Here is a 16,680-nt window from a genome sequence, read left to right as displayed (position 1 = left end):
CAAATGCCTGGACTGGGATTCCTTGGAATGAATAAAAGATTTATAGCGGAAATTTTACAAGTAATATCTTGTTATAATACATTTTTGTGCTAACTGCAAGTGACAAGTGATTGCTCAAACTTGTTCCTGCAGCTACCAGGTTTTCCTCTTTAATCCTATATTAGTTCTACAGAAAAAAAATATGAAATACAAGGAGAGCTGTCTTTTCATTTATTTTATCTTGCCTCTATAGGAATATTTTCATGGTAAATTCAATATACTTTGTCCGAAATGTAAACGGAATGTTCAATATATTTTTAACTCAAGCACTGTTTAAACATTAAAATCCTCTTTTGCAAATGCCGTTGTGATAGAGGTTCAAGACGTTGGAGGGGCTTAATAACTCACCGAGAGGAAAAGGGGCCAGTTTTGTAGTTAAGACTTGGTTTTAGAGGTCCGATTCCTCGCTCTGCTGCAGGCTTCCCACGGGACCTGGGCTGAGTTGCTCATTTCTGCATGCGTCATTTCCCTGGCTGGGAGCCGGACACTTTGTGCAATGGGTGCTCGGCAGAGCAGTGGGTAGAGTGAAAAAAAAAAGAGACATTAAAAATTATTGCTTTTTCCTAGACACAGGTAGGAGAACCGTGTTCTCAGGATTCCTCAGGTGGATGTTACTGCAAGTCATACAGAGAGGATGGTGCTGTCATAAAATAATTTGAAATATTTTTTGTTTGTAACACAATGAAAAGAATGAACAGAAGGGCTGGGAGACGTGTGTATTAGTTCAGCTATTGTCTATACAAAGTTGGGAGGCAACATTTAGACTATAAATTAAAAATAAATAAATAAATAAGTCCTTCAATGAAAGAGGAAAACCACAATGTGGTCTGTGACTGGTGACGTGTCACTCCAGACTGTGGCATATCCATATTTCCACTGCAAACCAGAAAACGTTGCTGTATGCAAACCATGCAGACAAGCTGCCACAAGGCACCAAAGAGCCGTATTTCACTTTGAGTAAAGGTTAAAACCAAACATTTCCAAGGAATGTACAAGAACCTTCACAAGGGTCAATTTATAGCAAGCTCTATCCAAACTAGATTTTCTTCTCAAGTCCAAGTCTATTTTGGCAGTTTACGTCCTGAAGGATGAATGTCCATCCCCTCCATCCCTTTTTTCACCCTAACATAAACACAGGATGTTATCTTTATTACAAAACTCACACAGGATTTTATTTAGCTCCCGTATGAGAAGAAAAAGGGAGGAAGAGAGGAACTGGCTTGGTTCTGTGAGAGTAAAAACAAGCTGAAGGAGCGCTCAGGGAAAAGATGTAGATTGGCCTAGGGTGCTATAGCTGGGCACTTGGGGAGCAGCCATGGCTCCAGCAAGCCTCTCCGTTCTGTGCTGGAAAAACACTTTCAAATTCAATATCCAGGCAACGTCCAGGTTCTTTGTTGAGATTGCCAAAGGTGCCCATTTGGGTACCGGTGATGGTCTATGTGTGGATGGCTGCTTACCAAAACTGCATCGATAACACCTGCTGTGTCTGTCAGCTTTTACTGCTACCAGATGTAATTGGATTTAAGTGGTGACACAAGAGTATGAGACAATCTGCCTCTTAAAATGCGATCAGTAAAAACTCCTGAGCCTTGGTCCATCCTTTTGTTAATCGTCCTGCCTGTTTCAAGTTTCCTGGCTTTCTTTTGGATATCTTACCCTGATTTATTGCTACGTATTTTTTTCACAGAGCACACACCAGAACAACTCACGTCTCCATTTGCTTGCATTTGCTCTCCTTTTTCATTTTTCTTTTCATACCCTGTACCAAAATTTTCTTCAATCAGAAGTACTTCAAGAGCCATTAGCTTTCCCTTGCTATCCTGAGCATTGAAACAGGGGCTTCTATTTTAACTCTGTGTTCCATACAACTAAAAGCTGGGCTCATTGTTTGTACATATTTCTTGATTCTTGGCCAAAATCAATCTGTGCATGTGCTTATCGTGCTGTGACACTTACTGTCTTTTTAAAGCAGTAGTTTCTGCGACAGCTTGGCTCAGTGTCCTCCAGACAGTATCCATTTGCTGTAGGCAGACCTTTGTCCTGGCTCACAAATGCTTTGAAGCCACCCACATGTGGACCAAGGCCGTCCACCACTGGTAGGTCTGTGGCATATTCTTGCCCTCATGCCTCTTGTCTGAGCCCATTCTGCACTTCAGACTCAAACGGTGGCCCAGATTTCTCAGTCCCACATTGTTCCTTCTCTCTCAATTTTTGGGGACAACAAGAAAGAGCGGGCAAAGCAGTGGGTTGGTAAGGTTCACTTTGCTCACCAAGAAGGCTGCAGAATAGCAGTTTTTCCAAAGCAGCAAATGCCATTGTGTTGTCCTTGATCTGGGTTTCATCCCTTTTGTGAATCTGTGGTTTTGTCAGTATTGCAAACTGGGAAAACCATTATATCTTCACTTTATTCCCAGATTAGTTCCCATGCATGCAACAAAAGCTGTTATCAGGCTTGTTTGCAGAGAAGCCGCTGTGCCACTGAGCCATGTCCGTGGGCAGCAGCTGCATGACAGCTGTGTTTAGGTCTCAGATAGCTCTGTTTTGGCTTCTCAGAATCATTCAACTAGATATCAACCTGCTTCCTCAGGCAGGTGATTCTGAATACATCACAATAACCTGGTGGTGGATATTTCTCTATTTGTTTGACTTCAGATTGAGGTTGAAAGTGCTGCTGGAAATACACTTTAGCCAAAGATTGTTTGGGTCAATTGTTCCTTCTGGTATTAAAGTTATGAATCATCTTGGCATTAAGGTGTGACCTTTCCTCTTTACACTATTATGTCACCAAAAAGAAGGCAGAAATGGAAATAGGGAGATGATTGCAATAAATTTTTCACCACTGATACAATGTCTCATGTGCACTAGAGTATTGCACTCATAAACCTCATCTCTGTTGGCACAGATCCACATAAAACTTTCTTTCTGCTAACAAAATCCTTCACTTTTTTTTTTTTTTTTTTTTTCCAGCACAACTTTCTCAGCATCATAAACCACCTGCTGGAGTGAGCCCTCTGAAATGACAGTGCAGAGATTTCCATCCAAACTGACCCAGGCGCTCTGAAAAGCTGCACTCCCGCAGTGCAGGGCCCCCACGGGACTGGTCTGTCCAAACACAATGTTTTGATGCTGTTTGTCCAGGGGTGATAGTGAATAAAAACATTTGAAAATCTAAGTGTAGGTGGTGGTGAGGGAATAAATGTCAATTCTTGATCTGTATCTGCCTTGGAAACAGTTAAATTTGCAGAGCAGAATCTCGGCACTGGTTATTTACTACAATTCTAATCTCTCACTAAAAAAAGATTTTCCCCTACAATAAAAACTCTTGAAATTAAATTTGACACATTTGAGTCTGAAATAAACTCTATTTCAAATAAAATTGTATCTTTGGAACAATATACTTCAAAATACAGAAGAAAATTGCAGGGAGATTATGATAGGATTAAGCTATTTCCTGCGCAGAGCGATAGCGCTGCAGCCCTGTCAGGAGCACTTCTCCAGGCTAATGCGTTTGTTCCCCATAAAGCAGAGCTCACAGAGGATGCTATTCCCTCTTTAACCTGCCAAGTGGAGTGTTGTTAAAAAAAAATGGTGCTGCTAGGAGCTTGGCACTTGATATTTCAGCTTATTTTAGTTTCATTGAGTTCAGGGGTACCCTGGTCTGGGTTCCCCTGGTGGGAGAGCAGCCCGCAGGGATGCCTGTGGGGTTTTGGATGCTCCTTAAGATTTTAGGATAGGGAAAGGTGCCTTAGCCAACTCTGTGATAGCACTTTGCTCAACGGGAAGGGTAAGGATAGCAGAAAGGGAACGTAGCAATCATGTCATGGGTTTGGTGTCAGGTAAAAGCCTCCTCTGTCTTGCCAACCACTTCACCCATTAATCCAGAATATTTTGTAGCATCTCACTGCTGGTGTCAGTCCATCAGCAAAGTGTACATGTAAAACAGAAATGGATACTTTAATTTTTAAAGAATTTTGTAGATTTCCTGTGTTGTACAAACTCTTAGGCACATAGGAAATGGCTGGATTTATAACAAAAATTCTCTTGTCAGTGTTTCCAGACCCCAGCATTATTTCCCCCAACCTTTTTAAAGGAAGATGAAATTTCTTTCTGATGAGAGGGATGCATCTGCATGTTGGGACTGTGCAGAGGTGCTGTCCCTAACCAAGGCAGCTGTGCCGATAAAAGCTGTGGGCATGGCTCTGTCCATGAACATTTGGACACGGGTGGGTAGGCAGTGGTATTGCTGCGGCCGTGCAGGACAAAACTCCCGGTGCAGCTACACCTGCACACAGCATGCTCTGCTTGCAGCAGAAGAGCCTTCCTCAGCCAGCCTGGTTTTCAATTATTAATAAGAATTGGACTTTCTTCTCAAAAGTGAAGACTGTGATTCATGTTGAAATGTTGAAATCCTTATTCCGTTTCTGCTCCCAAAATGTCAATATTTTGTGATGTTTTATTTTTTGATAGCATTATACATATGGCACACCATTTCGCTGTGATAAAAATCTGAGCATTATATCATTTTTGATAAAAGGGAAAGAACCAAAGCATGCTTACTATAATTTCTCCTTAGCTGTTATTAAGAGACTAATTACCGTGAACTTTTGTACCATGATTTTATGTAACTTGTTAAAATAAAGACACACAAGAAAAAATACTGATAATCTGATTCCTGTATTTTGCCCAATCAAAAGAAAAAAAACACAGAGAGAGAGATAGAGAGAGAGAGGAAAGAAAGAAAGAAAGAAAATGCAGTAATTAATTTTCCAGGCTAATAAAAGTAAAAGGAAGAAACAATGGGAGACTAGCTCCGTATTTTAAGCCTACATAAGGAATTACTCCCAGTTTAGTTTACTTTTATATCCAGTTTGAAACTATTCCAGGGATAAAGTTGACACATAACAATATTATTAATATCTTGAATTTACATAAACCTTCCACAGGCCATTCCCAGCTCAGCAGACCCAGGTTTCCATCCCACCAACATGGGAGAGCTCCACCTTGTCAGCTGTTAAATTATTACAGAAATCAGAATTTCACCAATTCAGACCATATGCGTGGGATCGCTCCACTGCAGCACAACTCCTGGACCCCTCTGGTAGCACTTGCAGAATTTATTTCCAAAAGCACTGCTCTGGTACATGATTTTGCAGGCGAGTGGTTTTGCTGAAATCAGCTGGCATGGTGGAAGTTGGGCTCAGGGTTGAGCCTTGCTAAACGGTGGCATGGCAGTGGAGGCAGTGGAAATATCAGGACGTGGAAACACCACCCCACTGCTTGGGACCAGGAGGGGTCAGCATCCTGCCCAGTCAAGGACTGGTGCTCCTAGATAAGGCAGTATCCACGAGGAACTGCTGCCAGCAGGTCTGGGGACATGGATTAGGGACAAGGGAGGACAGTCAGCCCATGCTGGAGGCCCCGCATGGAGGTTGCCATCAGCTACAACCATCTCTTGGTCTCATTGTGTGTGCTCAGAGCCTTATCTGCACATACCTTGCTATCTGCTGACCATTTTTTGACACGTGAGTGCGCCTTTGCATGCCACTGCAGCACGCATAAGAGGAAGAAGTGTGGCTCAAGAAAAAACAAACTCTTGCTCTTGACGTGTGCCAAAGGCCACCCTACCCAGCCCACTTATAAATGGGCATCTGACTGCTCGTATGGGGGAATCAGACACGTTTGCCTGTAAAGGCTGGGCTTATCATTCCCTCATTGGCAGTGAAAGCTACTGTGTCTAAGCCATACTAAGCCCTTCTAAAAGGCCAGTGGGTCTTGTAAACTCTTGCACAACGTGATGGGTGAATAATAAAAACAGGGACCTGGGAGCACTTTATGCTCTTTGATGGATTTTATGTTGTTTTTTAACAATAAAATTGAGGCTTAATTATATTTACCTATGTATTCACACTATGTAATTGGACCAGATAGTCAGATAAAACATTTCTGTCACTGCTCGGTAACTGACAGCCTGGATTCCCATTTGCTGTTGATGTACTCGATGTGTTTTGTGTAGTATCTAACACGAAGGAATGAAATCCCTACCCCATGGAATTTACTTTCTGAGCAACAGTAATTCTTGGACTCAATATTTGCTGAATTAATTAAATCCCATTTTAGGTCTGATCAAATAATCTTCCAGTTGCAGTAGATCTGTAGTGAAAATAGTCACGGTGCTTTAGGGTCAAAATCCAACCTTATAAAACTTGTTTGCCTAAAGCTGTCGTTGAAGTAGGTAAGTATTTTAAGAGGCACCTTCAGCCAAAGATTTCAGCAGGTGCAGACAAGACTTCTGCTTTACAGGGCCCAGATAGTTCTTGCAGCCATCACAAACTCAGATGTTGTTTTCATCTAGTGACAATTATTTTCTGAGGAAATATATTAAATGTTTCTAAAGTAAGATCGTCTTATTCCACATCAGCATCTGAATCACTACAAATATTTGTAAATTAAGTACAGTTTGAGAAAAAAAATAAATCCAAACCTTTTGAAATAAAAGAGCAGGAGGTCAGTCCTGTCCCTGATGGTATTCTTACCTTGTAAATGTTTTCAACTGGTACATTGGAAACACTTCTCACAGGAAAGAGAGACCATCCTGAAAATGCCTCCAGCTATTCCTTGTATTTAGTTCCTTTGTTAGTGGGCATTTACACTGCATACTCTACTCCTAAGCTTTAGGTCTCCCAGTGAAGGAAATGTGTTACACCTGTCAAATAGTAATACTTGTCATGGCCCTGCGTACCAAAGGTTCGTGTACCCCAGTATTGTCTCTGTAACACCAGCCAGCAGAGGACATTTGGTGAAGAAAGGCAGCATAAGGGCAAGCACTGTCACAGTCATCCTTCCACTGGAATACACTGCCAGCTTCGAGGGCGTTTGAGGGACTTGCACAGCTCTGCCGTTAGAAATTATAGTCCTAAATCAATTATTTTCATGTCCTACAGGCAAAAAGTCATCTGTTTTCTATTCCATTATTATGTTTCACTAGAGAGAGTAGAGCAGCTAACTAACAGGATCTTGCAGATAGAAGGTGCTATTGAACTGCAGTGCTGTTCAGACCACCTGGTGCATGTTGCAGCCGCAGCTTTGCTCCAGAGAAATGAGCACTGCAGTCTTTGCGAGGCATCAAGTGTTTATTGACTCCATTTTTACAAAGAAATGCAGCACAGCTAGTCATCAGCATGTGCCCCGAGCCTTGCATGCTCTTGTAAGGCTGTGTCATTTCTTGTACCATTCACATCTCGGAGTATTGATGTACTAAAGAGCAGTGTATTAAAAGAGATGACTAACATCTCTCGGATGCTTTCTTTGTGCTGTCCTCCCCTGTGTAAGCAGCGTGGTGTGTTTTATTTGGAAAGGCTTTGTTTCTGTTTCTAGTGTACATGCTGCTGAGCCTTTATGACTGAGGAGGCAAGTTCAGAAGTACATCTTGTACTTTTAGCGGAAGGTGCTCGGATTTGTGATCGCTGTTATTTCCTGTGGGAGCTGGCTGTCAGAATTATCTATCACAGCATTATGTAGTGACTTGCAAAGATACTATACCTGGGACTGTGGATGTTACCAACCATGCTGGCCTTTTAGCAGAAGCAGTTTGGGAGAAGATCATGTTGAAATAGTGCGAATCAGAGCAAGCCCCTTATCTTCATCCATACACTTCTGTGTAATTAGGTGTAACTCCCCATCCATCAGGCTTCACAAATTCCAGGAACAGGTTAGGAATTAGTATCTCAGATTTACATATGGAAATCCAAAGCTGTGGAGAATCCATTATCCAGCATCACATGTGAAATAAAATACTGATTTCCTGACACCCACAAGGTTGTCCTCTCAGCCAATTAAACAGCCCTGGGTTATATGAGCATACTAATGAAGACAGTGACAGAACAGGATGGATAGGAAAGTTGCCAGTTCATGTAGTAGATTCCCATAATATGCAAAGGAGTACCAAGCTCTTTGTGTAACACCAGGAGACTGCACGCAGCAATGAATGAACAGCAGCCAAACCTCACCTTAAAGATGTACATTTACCGAAGTATTAATTGATTAATTGATCACTTAGGGATTAATTGATTAATTGATTAATTTACCTAGTTATTAATTGATCAATTCTAATTTTCAGCTATGTTCCCACTGCACTGATTTGTAGAGATTCATGCTTGCAATGAGCATGAGAAGGCCCAAGATGTTCTCACACGCATGTGCAGAGGAAAGAAGAAACCATTGACTGAGTGTTGTGCCAGCCTCTACAGGGGTGAACTGGCCGTGCAGAGAGGAGAGGATTTAGCAGCAAAGAACAGGATATCAATGGTTTTTTTTTAATCCCAACTGAAATATCTGGAGCGATCATCTGTTCATTTAACAGGGCGAGCAGCTGGATGAAAGTGAGACAAACCAGAGGAACGGCGAGGATAAAAACCACTGGTGTTGATAAGGAAAAGCGCGGAGCTCAAAGCCAGCTGAGCACTTTCCCATACGCCGCCACACAGCCTGCCCTGTGTCGGGGCTCCTGACAGAAGGAGCAAAGCAGCAGAGGGAAGGAGTGAAAGTATAGCTCCCTGGTCACACATCGTGGTGGTGTTAACACGTTTCCCTAAAGCCCTTGTGCTCTGACTTGGGACTGGAAGGCTGCTTGCTGAAACTGCAGCGTGCCTCCTGTAAGAGGAATTTGCTAACAGAGAGATCTATGCATGTTTGCAGCCTCCTTCCAATTTCTAGTGGAGAGATGTCCACATCCTAAACTTCCCCATAGTCCCCTGGCTGGCACTAAAATGTGCAATGAGGCCGATTTGAGAGCGGGTGCAGGGGCAGAGCTCCTGTCCCAGCCTGCAGCTGGCTGCTCTTGGTGCTGGAGTCACAGCGACGGGGAGGTGGGAGGAAGCATTTATCCTCCTGAATAATTACCTGCGTGTAACAACAGACTTCAGTCTCCAGAGCTATCAGTCTGCAGTCTTTCACCAGCATTAAATTAACTGGGGAGGAATCTGCAAGCGCGTCTGGAGAATATATAGGAAAAGTTCAAAAGTTTAGCATGCTGTTGAGCCTGCATGCTCACACTGTTGGGAAGGACAATCTCTTGTTTAGGAACAAGACCTTTGAGAGCCACCTGTTTCAAAGAAGTTTTAAAAAGGAAGCAAAATGATAGCAAAATGATGATGCTCTTTCTGAAAGCCAACTTTTTTTTTTTTTTTTTTTTTTAATTCAACTACTGATGGAGGAATGAACAATGTAAGTGCTAATGCAAAAGTAGTCAGATATCTGCTTTTTATCACTGATGTCCGACATACCACGTAGCAAATACTTCAGGTCAGAATTTTTAATAGTTACTAGAGCAGAAAATAGAAAGGAAAGATAGCAAAATTTCATTCTTTGTGTGGTGTATCAGGATAAATTGCTACTTTGGCTGAGTATTGGCTGTATTGCTTTTTTAATAAAATATGAACTCTGTTTCTTTATGGGAGCTCCAGTGACTGGATTTTTCCAAAGCTTCTGCAAGTTCATGTGAAAGACTCTGCTGACAATCAACACACCCTCCAACAACTGGAGCCCAATAATCCTACACTATTTATGCAAAACTCCACAGAAATGGGTCTTTAGAAATGAATCTGGTGAGCTTAATTTTACACCAATTTCCTTATCTATAGAATTATTCAATTTTAATTAAAGATGATGTGGGTATACAATCTAGAAATACAGAAAACACACATCATTATTTTTGTAGATATTCACAGATATGTGGAAAACCTCATTGTACTTTGTCATGTTAAGGGTATCCATTCTGGACATCAGAGTACAGACGTTGGAGCACTGGACTTTCACACAAAGTGTTAACAAGGCTAAGGATGCCTTGAAGATCCTACAGTCTAGATGACCTGAAGAGGAAATTAGACAGTGGATTTGTGGCTGAGCTGGGAGAGGATGCAAGGTCCTGCCTTCCCTATCCACGCTGCCTATGTTGGAATGTATCAAGAAGCACCTCGGCCCTTTGGGGCAGAAACCTCTCTTCTGACTTAATTTGTACATGAGCTCTTTGTACATTTTGGGTCCTGCTGGAAAGGAAAGAAGTAACAACTCTTAGAGGTGTGGTTTTGCAATATCAGGAAAAGCCATAAAACTGTTCTTTCATTTTAGCATTACTGTTGATAAATGTATTCTGATGGACTACGTGGTTTCTCATTCATGGAGATATTTAGTACATTCCTTTAATGGTTGGTGATGCACAAATCGGTTTTAATATCAATAATGAACAATTTGGATGGCATTCAGATTCAAGATCTGCCAAAAAAATTTGCTGCACGTCAGGATTTATTGAGTACAATACAATGAGGTTGCCAAAGAGGCTGGAGTTCCTTCAGCAGAAAAGTAAACAGATGGTCCCAGGAAAGTGAGCACATTCTTAAACACTGAATTGCATTTGGACAGAACGGAGTCACATCTGCCAAGGCTTGCTGGCCAGAAGTATGGCGGAAGGGAGCCATCAGAAACTAATGTGACATTCTTCAAGCTCTTTCACTTAATATTGATATTAGTAATCTAATAGGAATGTTCCAGAATTGCCAGGTGTCCTTTTGGTTGGCCAATCTGGGGGAAGGAGACATGATTAACAGTTAGTAACTGGATACGCATATGCACTGCAGTCTGAAGTGTTCACTGCTAAATATATCCTTTTAGGTCATCATCGTCCACCTGGCCTGGAGCTAAAATGGTAGATGCTCCTCAATTCAAATAATCTGCTTCTGATTTCTGCCACCAGAAGCCAAAAGATAATCTTGCAAATGTGCGTGTCCCTCTGAAAGACTGGCTTTGAGTGAAAACACCAGACCTGGGACAGTACAGCACAGTTATTCTGGAGATCTTCTCAGGCTTGGCACAGTCAGGGGCTCAGCGTCAGGGTTCAGGAGACAGAAGGAGTAGGATGTGTCAGGAAGCACATAGATTTTATGAATCTACTTGTGCTTGTGCAGTACTTAGTAATTATAAACTGCAGTGTAAGGGGAAAGACTGCCTTGCTCTTCAGCTGCTTAAAACAGTAGAGTGGGGATTACCCAGGGTAGTGCTGTACGTGACAAAGATTGATCATCTGATTCAAGCAAAGTCTTCAGAGATGCACGATGAGGTTCTAGCTCTTGCTCTAGCTTTGCAAAGCATAAAAACATCACTAAATCTGATCTGTGACTCAACTTCCCATTGTAATACTCACCTCTCAGGGCTCTACAGAACTTAATTCATCAATAACATGAAACGTGTGAGGTCCTTGTATGGTAGGGGCTGTAGGAATGCACGACCTGGGCATCACTGCAAATCCCAGGAAGCAATCACATCCTTGATATGATGGAGGGGGTTGTCTAACAGAGAGCAAGGAGCTCTGTTAGCAGCTGATGAAACACCTAACATGTTAGGTGAGTTACACAAACAGAAACGTGTTAAAGAAATGCACAGGTTCCTCATGAGACAGACACACCTATGAAGGTAGCATACCAGTAAATGCAGTTGAGCAGAATCTGCTCCTTCGTACACACACCAAACAAGTGCATTTCACCTATTTCCTTCCATGGGGCTGGCTGGTGGGACAGTGGAGCAATGAACCCCCAGCAGAGCCGAGCCATGGCCTCGATGCTCGGGGTGAAACGGTGCTCAGAGAATGCCAGGAGAAGCAGGAACTGTGGGCTCCATCTCTTCCCCTCCCTCTGCACCTTCCTGGTTGCAGGTCTTTTCTTTGGGTAAAGAAAAACTGATAGTATGAGTTTTCTACCTAAAGAGAGAAGGGGAGGGGGCTTGTGTCTCTGCTGAGTGTGAAGTTTTTCCCTGGACAGAGGTTGCCATGAGCTGTGCTTGTCCCAGAGACCTCTGTGTTGTGGCTGCTCTGCCCTCTGCATTATTAGGTAGCACACGCCTTTTCCCTGACTGCCATATATCAATTATTCCTTGGGATCAAAGTGTTTCTTCCTATGGCAATGTGGAGTTCACACTGCCAGGTTCATTATCTAGCTCTTCATGAAGGAGTCCTTCCTGCCTGAACATGTGAATGCATCCTCGGAGCTACCCAGCAGGAGACTCAGTCTCAGCCTCAGTTAACCTCTACCACCACTCTAGGGAGGAACAGCACATTTGTGTTTCAGGCAAGAAACCTCAAAGTGGAAATTCTCACAAACTGGTCTCAGCAAGGCTTTTCCTCTTCTACCTCCAGACTCTGCAGGGACAAATGCAGCATAAACTGACTGAGCAAAAATTCCCACTGCCATCAGGGGGGCATGGAGGGTGCTCAGCTCCTCCGGGTGGTGCTCAGCATCCTCCCAGAGCAGCACCAAAGCAGCTCCCCTGCCAGCATGAAAGGGACGAAATCTTTCGGTCGATCACCTGTGTGCGTAATGGGGAAATGGGTAACATTTTCTAGCCCATGTTTATGCAGGAAGTCAGAAGATACGATCACAACGGTCCCTTCTGGCTGCAGAACCTATGAATATCCCTTTGTGCTTACTGGTGTGTTTCGTGTACACGTAGTGAGCCTATTTCAGCTCTGCTTTACCTCCGCTGATATCAGTGAGTTACACCAAGGATGAATTTGGCCTTGTCACCGTGTTTTGTACTGTAATTCAGTTCCTCTTTGTTTAACACTTTTGGCAGTTTAATATATTATAAGTGCTGTGTACATATAATATGTGTTTCTTTGAGCAAAGAAAAATATGCTAATATGCATATTCCTACTTTGTCTCTTTCTTGTTACCAGTTAATCAATCACACAGAATGTTTGTGACACTTATTAAAGGGAATGAGTAGATAAAAGCACATGACTTTCATTTATGAGACCCTGATAAGTTGGAAATACAAAGGATCTTACCAAAGGGAGTCGGTGTATACTAATGGGTAGAACAAAGGATGGAGAATGAAAAAGATGTTGAATGTGTATCCCAGCTCTATTAACTCCCTTTGTGATCTTGGGTAACTAAGCTCTTCCCCGTACTTTACACGTGTGACCAGCTCCAATCTGGAGGCCATGCTGCAGTTGAATATCATTAGGCCAATCATTCTTTTAAATAAAATACTCGTGTGCAGTCAGATTTTAATTGTAATCAGCCAGAAATCCAGATTAAAATCCTGTAGCCTGGATCTGGGAAGATTACGTTTTTAGTCTGCGTTCAGATGCAGCTTCAAAAGAAAAGCAAATCCCAAATGCTGAGAATATTACTGATCTGGATTTCGTTGTTGATAGTGGTGTGGGGGTTTTTTTTTGTGTGTGTGCTTGTTGGTTTTGTTTTTTTTTTCCATTTCCTTGTGTATTTAGATTGAGTGGCAAATCTGCAAATCTTTATTCTACCTGGCTGCATAGTGTAAACTGAGTAATCCGCTCTTCAGCTGAAAACTCTGAGGCTTTAGATAAATAAAACCCTGGCAATACCAAGTTGAGGAGCAGAACAGATATTGATCCAACACGTGGTGTTTGTCAGAGCACATTATGTGGTTATTCCTTAGGAGAGCACATCTTCCAGTGAGCAGCAGGGCTGCCCTGGGGGAACTTTCATAGGCTCCTGGGGTTATATTTTGGGCACCTTTCTCCTTATGTATCCCATCCTGGGGTGGGGAGAGAAGTGGCAGCCATCTGAGCATCTCCAGACCTTGTGCCCATGGAGCAGGAGCTCTTGGCAATAGGTTTGGCTTTGACAATGGCCCTGCTCATGGGGATGAGCAAATTCAGTGCCAGGGGATGTCAGTGTCTCTCCACAACCCCCAGACAAGGAGCCATGGTCCTGGGGTTGCCCTCGGAGCCTCAGGGGGGAGACTGAGGCTGATAAACCTTTTATGGGCTTGCTCCTGTGCTGCTTTTTCCATCCGTTATTTCCTGTAGGCTGTTACCGAGCTTGACACCAGCCTTCAAAAGGCAAATATTAAAAATGGCCATAGAGGAAACAGTGCTTGCCTTGGCAAGCTGGCTCACGGTGGGGCATTTGGGGTGGTGAGAAGAGATGAGGCCCCATACAGCAGCACCGAGCTTAGTGCGTGCAGCAGGAGGAGGTCTGGGACAAGGACAGGACAGCTCCTCAGCACCATGTCCTCTCCTCTTCCCCATCTTTAAAGCTGGGGCAGTGGTGCCACCCTGCTTCGTAGCATTCTGGGGCATCTGCAAGTGAAAAGTAAGGTTTTTGCTGTTATTAATGAATCTGTGGATCTATTAATTCAGTGTTGTGGCAGCATAGCAGCATATGGTCCCTTAAATATGGTTCTTAGGTGGCCGTGCGAAGCTTGTGCTGTAGTTATTTTGACTTTCCTGCATATTGCTTTCTAAATTCCTCCCTTTTGGTAAGAACAATTATGCTGTAAAGTTTGGAAACTAAAGAGAAGCCTGCAGTGTAAATACTCAGGAATGACTAATTTTGAGAGTTTTTTACAACAAAGAAGTTCAAAATCCAGTGAAAGACCTGACTGTTAATGAATGAAAAAAGTAATTTGTGCACTACCAGCAGTGCAGGAGGTACTTTTATTAGGTAAAAGCAATGCAAAAGTTTGGCATGGGTTCAGTAATAATAAAAGAGCAACTATAAAGAGTTAATTATCTCTGATCCCTAAAGGAAGTATATCTTTCCTATCATCATTGAGGCCCTTTGTAGTGCAGTGTTGGGAAAAACACAACATTTTGGCTGAAAGCCCAACACCTGGCCTGGGAATAATGTTTTACAGTGGCCAAAGATCATCAGCTTCTACTAGATAGAGTGCTAATAACGTGAAATCGGTGCTGAAGTTACCTCATTAGTAGTGCCAAAAGTAAACTCCATAGCAGTCTTTTATGGAAAAAAAAAAAAAAAAAAAAAAAAAAAAAAGTCAAGAAGCTTGGAGTCATGGTGTTTGCTTTGCTTTGATCTTTAAATAAAAGTGTCAATGTAGTTTCCTAAATAAAAAAGGGTATGGCTGTTGTTGGCATAAGCCTTCCTTGTCAAGTCCCCCTCTCCCTGCAAAATAATAGTAATAATAATAATAAATAGTACAGACTTTCATCCAGGTATAAAAAGAAGAAAATTAGAAAGAAAAAAAAAAAAGTAGAGCTATTTGGAAAATATTCTCTCTTCTATCATTCACTCTGAATGAATATTTCTTTTTCTTTTTTTTTCCCATACAATCAGATATTGGTGAAATATTTTGACTCCCGTGTGGCTTTAATGCTTTCTGGTTAACAGGGGCAGATAGAGAAGGCTCTGTAGTAGACGTGTGTGCATATGTGTGTGCATGCACGCGTGCATAAGGTGGCGAGGTTTAAGAAAGCAAATAGTGCAAAAAAGAATAAATTCCCCCGATGGCTACTGAGCAGGCACACAAACGTGTGTGGAATCCGTAAGACATGTAAGCATTAATAGAAACATACAACTGTGGAACTTTTTCCATGCTGAAGCAAGCTCTCACAGGTTCGGGGTTTCTCTGGCATCCCCAGGCTAGCAGGGCTGACGGGTCTTGGGCAGAGAACAGGAGTGGCACGCAGGGGAAAGCTGCAGGGTCCTTGACAAAGACAGCTGTTTGTTGTTTTTTTTTTTATTGTTTTCTGGCTGAACCATCACATCTTGCTGGTACTACCTGGAGAGCAGTCAGCCTCTAGGCTTCTCCTGAACATCCCTAAAACTGCACCACCACTGCATGGTCCCATTGCAGCAGAAGAGCAAAGGAAGGTTTTGGCAAGGTGGATGGTTTGAGCCAGGTGCTGAACCAAGGCTCCTCCATTTGCTGGGGTAAAAAGCCAAGAAATCAAGTAATTTATTTAAAAGAAACAAGGGTTGTGGCGAACAATTTCTGTAGTCCTTTGCTTTGCTAGAAAATAAATCTTCCTTTAAAAGCAAATGGATAAAACAAAAAATTTAAACCTCTGGGAAGCTTTTGCAAACCTAGAACAAATCCTTCCCCAAACAGTGTGAAATATTTCTGTCTAGCAAGGATTTCTCTCCCCCTCGTTCAGATATTCCAGTCAGAAAGCAAGGCCAGTGTTTATTATGTATGCCATCCAACAAGTCCCTTCTATCCTTTAATAACTGTGTCACAACACCTCTTTCAGATGCTTGATGGTGTAACGCAGAGGTTAATTGGTTATGGAAATGGCTGCTAATGTTAGAAGTAGGAGGGTAATTTCATCCCTGAGCGGGAAGAAGACGCGGCAGCGGCATGTGAGCTGTCGCATCCCCCTGAGGCCGGTCCCCCCGCCTCGGCTCCATCCCCCTGCCCTCGGCTTGCGTGATGCCAGGGCTGGGTGAAGTGTGTGTGAGGGCAAGGAATGGGGCTCATGTCAGTTTTGCTGCCCCCATGCTTTTTCTGTGCCCCCAGAGCTGCTTTTAAACATCGGACCCATGTCTTAAGGCACATGCGGTGACCTTCCCTCTGCCCTGCAGTCCCCAGCCCCCAGAGGGGCTCGTGCCCATGCTTCTCCACACTCCCAAATCTCCCACATGAGCACGTGAGCCACTCCTGTGTCCCAAAGAAATGTAGGTGGCTGTGTCCTTCCTGCCTGGCATTGGTCAAATTCCTATGTTCAGGGGGTGGAGGTGCAGCTTGCATGGTGTCTACCATGGACAAATGTTTAGGATCCACTCTGGATGACTTCCAGAGCCAACTTTCTCATAGGCTAAGTCCTGGTAATGGACACAAAACAGCCCTCACCCCACAGAGAGGCCAAGG

Source organism: Netta rufina, assembly GCF_964035555.1.
Source record: "Netta rufina genome assembly, chromosome: 7".
Taxonomy (NCBI): Eukaryota; Metazoa; Chordata; class Aves; order Anseriformes; family Anatidae; genus Netta; species Netta rufina.
This window is presented reverse-complemented; position numbering follows the sequence as displayed.